The 11,304-nt window shown below is 37.3% G+C and overlaps 1 pseudogene; it reads right to left on the minus strand.

Annotated features, from left to right (window-relative positions):
• Nucleotides 1–9,707: 9,707 nt before the first annotated feature.
• LOC149241419 (serine/threonine-protein phosphatase 5 pseudogene) lies at nt 9,708–10,661 on the minus strand (annotated as a pseudogene).
• Between the last annotated feature and the right edge of the window lie 643 nt (nt 10,662–11,304).

Below are 11,304 nucleotides of genomic sequence, written 5' to 3' on the forward strand. Positions count from 1 at the left end.
GAATAAAACAACCAAATACATGAATGAAAGATATATTCGTGTCATAAAATCAACCTATGAAGCCATTATACAAATAGTTTTTTCCATCTCATATTTTTCCTGCAAGAATAAAAAGAACCTCTGTACAAGGATAATTGGACTTACCATTATTGCATATGAGGAACAATGAGATACATCACACTCCACTATACATACATTAGGTAAGGCATTCCGAAAATGGATTTTATTAGAATTTTTCGGAAATGCATTCTTTTTTAACCATTCTATAAATAATATTTTAGGATAAAAAAAAAGTATAACAGGAAACATACCTCTATATTATTCCAGCTAGCAAGCAGTCTAGGATCGTAGCCCTTTATCATATATTATTCCAACCCATATATGACTGGCGATTTTTTGTATGAGTATGACAACAATATAAGGTAGCTATGATTTTCTATATGGCTATGACAACAGGCTAAGGAAGTTATGATTGGTAATGATCGAAAATGACCGAAAGTACTGGTGTTTGGCAGTGACTGTTGTATGACCCTAAACGGGTGGAAAGCATGTCCCCAAGACTCTTACTTGGCTGACTGGTATGGCTCAATGTTTTGTGAGTGAAGACAAAAATTCATGAGGAGCTACATGTGTTTCCGATTGCAAAAACTAGAATGGGGTAACACAACCAGATAAATATTCTTTTTGTGCCATTGCTATCTGCATATTTTCACTACTATTTATATTGGTATTTTTAGTTATACTCGAACTATGTCTATATCTAATATGCATCAGAGTCTATGGTTGTACCTGGAATTAGAATTGTAGGATATGCAACAAAGTCTGTACCTCATCAGCTGCAAAACAAAAAACCAAGTTGCAATAGATGTGATGCGCCTACCTAGGACCGGGTATGTATCTTTATCATAAACCTCATTAATTGTAGAACCCATTGTTCAAAAAACTCCATAATCCACTTCATTAACAGAATGAATTGTAGAACCCACTACTGAAAAAACTCCATAATCCACTTCATTCATTAACAGAATGAACTAGAAGAGGAACAAGCCCTATGTTCTTGCCACCGAGGTTTTACAAAGGACCAGATGACAGTGTCACAAAGCCCAAATGGTAGTGTCACAAAGATCAGAGGACAGCCAAAAGGAAGTGCCAAAAAGACTGAGCGTTCAATCAACCAATTTACTTTGACATTTCATTCTCGTACCTCGAATAGCATAGCATTTAATGTGTAAAATTAATACTAGAATTACTTCAACACTTTCAAAATGTTTCAGAAACATATGAATATGGATGAATATAGTATATGGTTTAGCTTCCCCACCTCGAGAAGAGGCCAAATAAGATAGAAAATAACATTACATCCAAAAACTGTATAAAAAGTTTGGTTACTTCCGAAATCATCAATTTAAGCAGCTTAAACTAATAACGATGCAGCCATTTTCAATTGCTATAGTCCCAACTGTGCCTACAGCCAGGACTAATAAGATATAAGTTAAAAGCACAACTTTAACACAATATAAGAACAAACACTTATATTCAATTGCCGAGACAAATAATATATAAAATATTACCTATAGTCACATTTAAAAATAAATAAATAAAACTATATATCTTATATGCATTGCCAATGACATTATCATTCTAAAATTCATTAAATAAATTATAATTCATTTGCATATTTGGCATAACCATTAGATACAAAAGACGAAATTAAAATGCTACATTCAACTATATAAAAATATAAATATCAATTGATAAGGTTCAAGTTACTTTATCTAATAACTTTGAGTGGTGCTTTAAAACAATGTAAACAATTATATACTAAGTAGATGGAAATTCCGACATTATTGAGAATTTATATTCAAACTCATTAAAAGATGAGAATTTACTCAATATCTAAAGTTTCATTTCATTATTGATGACTTATTTATTATAATTTGATAAGAATTTACTTTAAATCACTTTGATAACGTAATAAAGAAAATTACAAGCAATTTTGAGTAGTGGTATTCAACACACAACAATAAATAAATATGTTGACACCTAATCCGAAACGGATGAGGTGAAGCTGGACGGTCATCTAGAAGATGAACTGATCCGTTGTGTATATGTATAAATAAATAATTGTCTAATGAAAAAATCAATGAGTTGTCTCTTACGCTCAGTATATCTGGAGTTAACCTGGCCTGACATGGTATCAGAGCACAGGTCCCAGAAATAACTCCTGTCTCTGCGCCTCTAAGCCTGAATACGCTGCCTGAGCGTTTATCTGACACATCTCTGCTCCCTGGCGCACCAGCGCTGCATATGCTCTCTGCTCTCTATCCTGACACTGTCCAGACTGCGCCCTCTGCCATTACGTTGCTGCCAATACGTACGTTGCTGCCATTACGTTGAATCCAGCTGCAAGGCGCTTGACACTTCCTGGAAGAACGCTGCGAGACTCTTCTCATTACTGCGTGTTGGTGAAACTGAGGTATCGTTTTGTTAATGGTGGTATGAGTATGCTAAGTGCTGTGGACTGCGTTGTTTATTTGATGGACTGCGTTTTTGTAAACCAAACAATGTTGCTGTAAAATGTTTGGGCTATTGTTCAAGTGGACTGCGTTTTTTTAATGGTGCGGAGTCCTTCATCCGCTAAGAAGCAACACTCATAAATTTGTTGCTGAAACTGTGGTATCGTTTTTTAATGACTGCATTGTATTATATGAAGACGGCTGCGTTTTTTTTTTAGACTTCATTGTATGAAGACTGAGCTCCACAGCCTTATGCACAATGACTTCATGAAGACTGCGTATTTTTTAACTGTGGGTATATACATTTAAATGTTGTGGACTGCGTTTAATGTATTGAAGCAACGTATTAATGGTTGACTGCGTTTAATGTATTGAAGCCTGGCTGTTTGAAGCAACGCAAGAAGACTGCGTTTGATGTATTGAAGCCTGTAATGATTGACTGCGTTTTCATTAAAGACTGAAAAGATACTGCGTTTTTTTTTTTTTAAACTTGAAATGGTTAACTGCTGAATGTTGTTGGTATATGCGCATTTTAAATGCTGTGGAGCAGTTTTTGCTTTATCTTATGGTATTCGATACCTTTGTGGCTTCTGCACATCTGGAAAGCAAACGAAGAGGTGGTGTGGTGCCTGACGATGTTTTGAGGCTTGTTTGAATAACATGTTTTTGTGCTAGCCATCATCCAGCAGCAGAGTTTTAATCTTATACAAGTGCCACCTGACAGTAGTGGATTTTGAATGTTTCTGATCCTTTAAAAGTGTGCTGCCAAATGATCCTTTAAAAGTGTGCTGCCAAACCCCTCTAGGATTGAAAGTGGTTGGCGTTGTCTTTGAGCTTCATTTAATTCTGATATTTGTTACACTACTTCAAATGATAAATGGCAGAGTCTCTACATATTTGTTATAGTATACTTGGAGCGGAGTTTTAGTACGCTGTTTTCTTAAACAGTTTTTTTGCATATATTGAAATGATATGAGATCCCTTGAGCGCCTTCTTTTTCAAAACATAATATTGTGGCAGTGATATAAGAAATGGTGATATAAGGATTTTTTTTTCCAGCAGAAGTCTTGCTGTGACATAAGATTTTTTTTTCCAGCAGAAGTTTTCTATCAACAGAAGTTTTTGGCAGAGATAATTTTTTTTTTTTTTTTTACAGAATGCATTCAATCATTTCAATGGTCGGAATAGTTCTCACTGGCAAGGAGAACTATTCTGAATGGTCCAGGATGGTAAAACACACCCTTATCTACAATGAGCTGTGGAAAGGAGTGTGTGTCGGAGAAGAAGACAAAGACCCTGTGCAGCCCACATCAGACAAAGAACTCGCCATTTGGGAAAACAAGAACAGCAAATCCTTTGCATTGATCGCAACATCTGTAAATGAGGAAGTAAGTCGTCATATTTCATCCTATTCCACTGCCTTTGAAGCTTTACAAAAGCTGAAAGAACTCTATGATACACATTCTGCACTTGAAGTTATTCAGCTCATTATTAAACTCTTCACTCTTGAACTGAAAAATAATGATCCTCTTGCTCTTGCATCTGAAATAAAGTCTATAATGCATGATATAAAATCCACTAAGGTTGAGCTGGATATCTCTCTTATTGCCTTTCTCAAAGCACTCTATCCTACCTACTCTAATTATCTTGAGTCTTTACAAGCAAATGGAAACCTTAAAGATATAACCTTTGACTCTCTTGTGAAAAAGTTTGCTGAAAGAGAGAAGCCTTTGGAAAGAAAACAGTCCCTAAATCTTCTGAAGAGACTGTTTGCCTTGCTCACAAAGAAAAGCATCCTACTCAAGATTCTGCAAGAGGAAGAGGTGGACGAAGAGGAAGAGGAAGATACTTCAGAGGCAGGGGGGGCAGACATTCTCAAGCAGAAAAGGCAGATCTGCATTGCATTCGCTGCAAACGAAATGGATCACATGATGCTTCTACATGCAAGCTACCATGGGACAAGGTTGAGCAGAGAAGAAACCAACAGAAAGGTAAAACTGATGACACAGACAAAGGTAAAGCACCTGAATCCGCTCACTATATTGAGGCACAACGTAACATTGGAGTAAATGAAGACTTGTTTAATGCTTCACTTGCTTCTTCGAAAAATGACTGGTTGCTTGATTCAAGAGCAACCTGTCATATGACTCATAGGAAAGAATTTTTTGAAGATTTCACTGACAATGTTGATGGAGCAGTATACTTTGCAGATCAGTCAAAAATCAAGCCATCAGGGCTAGGCACAATCAGGCTTAAACTGCCTGGTCTTCCAGACTTTCTTCTGGATCATGTTCTATATCTCCCACAACTGAAGAGAAACTTGCTGTCCCTGGTCCACATCCGCCAGCAAGGTCACTCCATTCACATGTTTGATGGCAAGCTTGAGGTAAGAAAGGCATTTGACCACTCACTTGTCATGAGGGGTATAGAAGAAGAAAGACTCCTTAAACTGCAAGGAACCTCTGCTCATGCACAACATTTCTCATATATTTCTCATCATGAAGAAGTTGCACTTCCATCAAGTTTATTATGGCATGCTAGATTTGGACATTTAAACTATGATAGTCTCCGCTTGTTGAAGAAAAATGGTGTTGCTGGTTTGCCTACAATTCCTAGAAAACATAAACAATGTGATGCTTGCATTCTAGGAAAGCATAGCAAACAGTCTTTTCATGATTCACATTCAAGAGCACATAGGAAGCTTGAACTTATTCATTCAGATTTATGTGGTCCAATGCCTGTTCCTTCTGCAAATGGAAATAAGTATATCATGACATTTATTGATGATTACACCAGAATGTGTTGGGTTTATTTATTGAAGAACAAATCTGATGCTTTTCAAACATTCAAGAATTTTCAAAAGTGGATTGAAAATGATGCACAATCTCATATTGGGTCTATTCGCACTGATAATGGAAAATAATATACATCAAATGAATTTGAACACTATCTTCGCCAACATGGGATTAAACATCAAACAACTGTGCCTTATAATCCTCAACAGAATGGTGTAGCTGAAAGAATGAACAGAACAATTTTGAATATGGTACGATCCATGCTTTTCTTCAAAAATGTAAAGACAATGTTTTGGGCTAATGCTGTTCTATGTGCTGCATATATAAAGAATAGATGTCCATCTAGTGCTATAAGAAACAAGACTCCTTATGAATTGTGGTATGGACATGTTCCTTCGGTAAAACATCTCAGGATATTTGGTTCCACCTGTTATGCTTTAATACCAAAGGTACATAGAAACAAACTTGGTGCTAGAAGTCGTAAGTGTATCTTCCTGGGGTATTCAAACACATCTAAAGCATACCGCCTTTATGATGAAGTAAATAAAAAGTTTGTTTTATCTAGAGATGTCATTTTTCTTGAATCATCCAAATCTGACAGTGTTGTTGAGCGGCAACTTGATCGCTTGGATAGATTCACAAAACCGAAATCATTTCAAGAGTTTGATAATCAGATTCCACATCTTGAAGGGGGGATTCCTATAATAGATCAACATGTGGAATCTTCTTCTGAAGAACAATCTCCTTTGCATGACACTCCAACAACGGATGATGCTTTAAGTGATGTATTTGATAGAATTGGGAGACTCAATCTTGATTCAGACCCAACTCAATCAACAAAACAGCCTGGACCATCTCAGAAAGGTCCCCCAAAGTGGCTGACAAAGACACTTGAAAGTGTTCATCCTGATGAAATTGGAAAAACAGGAACCAGAAATTCAAACCGACAAGATGGAGGTGATGTAGATAACTCTAATTCACCTGTTGATATGGATGTTACTTATGATTGTGAATTGAACTTGTCTATAGATTTTGAACCAACTTCCTTCAAAGAAGCTGCTTCTCATGATGAATGGAAAGAAGCGATGCAGAAGGAGTATGATGCCCTCATAAAGAATGGCACTTGGAAGCTGGTTGATCCTCCATTTGGAACCAAACCAATTGGCTGCAAGTGGGTCTACAAGAACAAGTACAAAGCTGATGGCTCACTTGACAAGCACAAAGCTAGGCTTGTGGCAAAAGGTTTTGCACAGAAGGAAGGGGTCGATTATGAGGAAACTTTTGCTCCCACAGCAAAATGGGCCACCATCCGGACACTCTTTGCACTAGCTGCTCAGAACGGTTGGAAAGTCCATCAAATGGATGTAAAAACTGCATTCTTGAATGGAGATCTAAAAGAGAATGTTTTTATGTCCCAGCCTGAAGGATTTGCTATGAAAGGACATGAACACAAAGTATGCAAACTTGTGAAGTCCTTGTATGGCCTCAAACAAGCACCACGAGCCTGGTATGAAAAACTAACTGAGCATCTTCTGAAACTCAACTTCAAACATTTTGATCTTGATGATGCAACTTTATTTGTCAAGAAAGTTGGCAAAAAAGTTGTATATCTTGTGGTATATGTAGATGATCTTTTAATGATAGGGAACAATGAAAGCTATATTGCATCCATAAAGAAAGAATTAGGAAATTTTTTTGAAATGACTGATTTGGGCTATGTTCATTACTATCTTGGCATTGAAGTAACCCAACATCCAAAGTCCATATTTCTTTCTCAAAAGAAATACATTGGAGATTTGTTATACATATTTGGCATGACAGAGTGCAATCCCCTTTCTACTCCAATGGAACAAAACTTGAAGCTCACATCTACTGAAGGAAAGGAATTTGAGGATGCAACAAAGTATAGACAACTTGTAGGAAGTCTCATCTACCTCACTACTACCAGACCAGACATTTCATTTGCTGTTGGAATCCTCTCCAGGTTTATGCAAAGGCCTTGTGAGGGACATTGGTCTGCTGCAAAAAGAGTTCTAAGGTACTTGAAGGGAACTCAAGACCTTGGAATCAAGTATACACAGGTGGACGACTTCAACTTGATTGGATAATCTGATTCAGCTTCGATGGAGACAAAGAAACTGGGGTATCTACTTCAGGATATGCTATGAGTCTTGGATTGGGAGCTGTCTCCTGGAGATCACGCAAACAATCAGTACCAGCAGATTCCACAACAGAAGCAGAATATGTGGCAGCAGCTGAAGCAACGAAAGAAGTTGTGTGGCTCAGGAAAATTCTTGAAGATTTGCAGGTAAAACAAATACAATCAACTCCACTCATGATTGATAACACCTCTGCAATAAAATTGGCCAAGAACCCAAAGTTCCATGATCGTACTAAGCACATCAATACTAAATATCATCTGATCCGACATCATGTTGAGGCCAAAACAATCCATCTCCGTCATTGTTCCACAAACGAGCAAATTGCAGACATCTTCACCAAAGCGCTTGGAAGAGAAAAGCTTGAAAGATTCAGAACGATGCTTGGACTCACCAACATCCCTTCAGATTAAGGGGGGGAATGTTGACACCTAATCCGAAACGGATGAGGTGAAGCTGGACAGTCATCTAGAAGATGAATTGATCCGTTGTGTATATGTATAAATAAATAATTGTCTAATGAAAAAATCAATGAGTTGTCTCTTACGCTCAGTATATCTGGAGTTAACCTGGCCTGACAAAATAAAAATTATATAATACATTTTGTAACATGATGCAGGTCTACCCTGCAAAACCCAGAAGCTTTCCCATCTCATGCATATATAAAATGCATCTCTATATTCAAAATCCCATTTATGACTCGAAGTCTGGCAATCTCATCATTATCATATGCGGAAGCTTCTTTTTAAATCCCTCATTATGGTTATAAAACCATTGCACAACAAAATCATATATCTAACTCTCAATCAAATCAACATTCATATATGGCTTTTAATATCGTATTTTTCAATCAAAATTCTATAATAAATCAATTCCATTAGCATTATGCCTTTAATGTTGTAACTCCTCATGTATGCTACAACTCAGTGCTCTTCCTCTACATCTATCTTTAAATAAGTTCTTTTGCATTTCAATTGAACTGTGCCAACCTTGAAATCGACTTCCAAAGCCGACATATCAATTCGATCCAGTCCTCCTATAGGATGATCGATCTGCGTCCTTTTCACAATTGCAGATTTAATTCACTTCAAAACATGAATCGATGTTAATTCAAATCGATTCTCTCTTCAATAATAAATCAACTACATTCAATTTCATTACTCCAACAACAGAGATTTAACCTCTATTCAAGCATCGATTGCAAAACTCTCTTCCTACAGAGAACTTGCACTTTTCAAAACCAGAATTATATCACTACTCAGTAATATGAAATATGAATCGATCTTATTCAAAATAGACAGAGCTTAAAAACAACTCTGCGCCCTTTTAATTCCATCAATTCGGCAAACAGAGGTTTAAATTAACAATTTATCCATCGCTCTTTGATCTCTCATTCGTTCACATAGGTTTACCATTCAAGCCCTAGTTACAGAAATTAAATACACAATTTCTAAATCAACCAATGTAGTTCTAAAAACACACTTTTCATATTAACAATGAAAATACTTACAAACTTTGTCTTTGGCCAGATATTCAACAGTCATGGCCCTTCCAATTACCCAGAGGCTTACAAAATTTTGGCTGTCCAAGCCTCACCTCTCCTCTCTCTATTCTATTCTACCCAAGAAGAAGTTATACATCAGTCATACCTAATTACTTCTTCCCACACATGAAGGAATTAGTTATATAGTTATAATTCACTCTTTATCTTCATTTAACTAAACCATACCACTTTGAACTACTTGCCCTTATTGAAATTAACACAAATTTAACAACTACGTCTTCCTCAAGTCTTGCATTTAGCCACCACATGTGACCACCCTGTCACATTGCTGGCCCGGTCTAGATGCTCATGCATCAGACACTCATGCTTGAAAACATTCATGATCTCCCGATGATGTGCTTTCAAAAAGGAACGAAGGGAAATAAAATTCCTCCTGGATCCCAAACTTTGTCTTGGAGTTGTCCATATGCTCTGCTCCACCGTTTAGGCTGCATTTCAGCTGCTTCCTGCTTCATCTTCCCTCTCTAGTCATAATAGTTTGGAGCTGAAATAAGTTTTCCATCGTGTTCAATCTCATAATCTTCTTCTTTAACTTCATGAGTCTTGGCCACCTGTGCAAGATTGTTTTCTTGCAGAAATCTTTTGGTCACATCTTCTCCAAAAGACAAACCAACCTGTTTGTTGGGTCCATGCCCTTTATGGAGCTGTGGATCGCTACAAAGTATTGCACACATCAAACCCTCTTCAGGGGGATTGTGGAATCGAACAATTTCTTGATATCATCTAGCCTTATACCATCAACGCTAAAAAGACTATTACGGATAACAAAAATCTTGTCATTGAGGACTTGAGCCAAAAGCAAACAACAAAACGCTTCAGTGAAAAGCTCAACCATACTTTCATTGTAGTTGGACTTGACTTCACCCTCAAAACTATAAATCTGGTTCTTACTCCTGCTTCCATGATTTCCTCCTGCAAGACAGAGTTCAGTTGGACACATATACTTGAATACGAATAGCTCAAGTACGACTTCAACTGAAAATGATCCCCGATCAACAAAATCACCATTAAAAAGATAAGGATTGTCCTCCGTAGGAAGCCTACTAACCTCAAAGATGTTAAAAAGGTCATAATACTGACCATGGATGTCATCACAAACAGTGAATCGCTTTCCATTCAGAATGTTGATGTCAACCAGCGATGGCATTGCCTCCAGCAAATCTTTTACTTGCAATAATATTTGAGATGCACACCTTCCGTGCATATTTTCCTGATTCTTGAAGTCATCCATCACTTTCTTTATAAATTCCAATGTTATATTTTCTCCTTCTATTCCATGCTGTCCCTCCACCTTTATTGAATGAAAATCATTGGGTTCAACAACAGAATGATTCACAAGATCATTCACTGAGATGGTCTCAATATATCTAATTTTTTTGACTGCCGTTTCGGTCTCTTCAAGCTTTTTGGTGGCATCAGGATCATTTGGACAAATTCTCTTACCCTGCTGTAAATTTTTTTGTACTTCGCTGATCACTTTTTCTGATGCTGCCAGCCTTTGCCTTCTGGTCTGCTTCAACATCAGTTCCTTTATGTTCTCAATCTTTGTTTCCAGTCGATCTTCTTGCTGGTCTTCTTCATTAACTCTCCCTTCCTGCTTTAGCTGGTTGCTGTTGTCCAGCTGCATCTTCCTCTATTTCACACATTCAGACTGTGTGTCTCCTTTCAACAGTATTCCAATTGGTGGTTCTGGACCTTCTTCTTTCATCAACACTTCAGTGTGTTGATTTAACTCCAAAGAGTTTTCAAGTTTTTCCCCTGCATCATCTATTCTAATAAGGCTTCCTTGCCCTGGTTCACAATTGTGAACTTCCTCCCCTACTTCTGCTTCTTTTACTGCAAACCTCTTGCAGTCTTCATTAGGTACTGGTGCTTTTAGCCATTTCTCCAGTAACTCTAGCTCCTTCTCCCATACATTAGCTTCTTGATGAGCGCTGCTTTTTTTTTCTCCTTGGTCCTGTTGTTGACTTTTTGTCACTGTCAGCTCTTCTTCCTTTTCTTCACCTTTTGCTAGGTGAATTTCTGCTTCATGTCGTCTTCCTTGAGGTACGTTTTTTAGGTTGATCAACTCAACATCTCCCACGGCTGACTCAATCATGCCTATCATCATGACAGCATGATGATCTTCTGCTAAGTTTTCAGAAATCATGGTCTCTTTTTCATGAACTTCCTTGACAATCTTCATTGGTTGTCCCTTTTCACCTTTATATGTTGCTTTCATTAATATTTTTGGGCTCCCGTCTTCTATGCAGTTTTCGCTCCCAAGACTA

This window comes from Pinus tabuliformis, chromosome 8 (genome assembly GCF_031772625.1).
Source record: "Pinus tabuliformis cultivar Carrire ecotype Pingquan chromosome 8, CPIR1, whole genome shotgun sequence".
In the NCBI taxonomy this organism is placed as follows: Eukaryota; Viridiplantae; Streptophyta; class Pinopsida; order Pinales; family Pinaceae; genus Pinus; species Pinus tabuliformis.